This window comes from Bison bison, unplaced genomic scaffold (assembly GCF_000754665.1).
Source record: "Bison bison bison isolate TAMUID 2011002044 unplaced genomic scaffold, Bison_UMD1.0 scf7180017864157, whole genome shotgun sequence".
Lineage (NCBI taxonomy): Eukaryota > Metazoa > Chordata > Mammalia > Artiodactyla > Bovidae > Bison > Bison bison.
In genome coordinates this window covers 58,226-59,180 of record NW_011494729.1, presented here as the reverse complement: position 1 = coordinate 59,180, position 955 = coordinate 58,226, and positions in this window count along the sequence as shown.

The window sequence follows — 955 nt, the reverse complement described above, 5'->3', positions numbered from 1 at the left end:
CCCAAGACATGTTTTTAAGATTTTAAAAAGACTTTTTATCTATTTGAAAAGGTCTATGATGCACCACTTAAATCTTTCTGAGTTCATAGCAAAGATTTTACAGTCACACCCTTGGCTTCATCTCTAGACCACATTTTCTTTTTATTTTAATTTTTTACATTTAAATATAGTTAATTTGCAATGCTGTGTTAATTTCTGCTGTATAGCAAAGTGACTCAATTATATACACTATAACATGTCTTCTTAACAGCACATTTGATTTGATCTCTGCCTAAAAGCCATTTCTTAATTTTAACATTGTCTTTCATCTGAAGAGTTTGAAAATAAGAAAGAGTGCTGGTTTTTACCCCAAAAAGCCCCAGATCTTTAATGTTTATTGTAGTAATAAATAATTGTATAGCATAAAATTCACTCCCTTAATGACTTCCAAGGGTACAATACATAATGTCAACCACATCCCTAGCCCCTATCCTGTATGACTGAAACTCTGCATCCACTGAACAACAACTCCCCACCTCCCCTTTGCCCCAACCCTACCTCTCCATCCCCTCAGGCCCAGACTGCTTTATTATTTTTTTTTAAATAACTTTTTATTGCCCAGTATATTTTTTTTCCTTGTGTCATATTTTGTCTGTTTTATTTGTTTTTCTTTTCTTTTTTCATAACTATAAATTCAAGCTTAGGGAAGCTTGCCTTTGTCTTGAAAAACAAAACAACAAAGCTTTCATATCATTTGCAACCTGGTCCCATTAGAAGAGACAGGTGGGTTATCTTGTAAGAGTAAGATTTATACCACGAATGGTGCAGGTCTAGGTCTGGTGGTACTGAGAGAAGACAATGGCATTCTTGACAAAATTACAATCTGCTGGTGGCGTTTTCGGAAAAAAAGCCCTTGCAAATTTCTAAACGACAGTAAACTCTTATTAGGAAATTCTAAAGTGTTTTACAGGCCAAA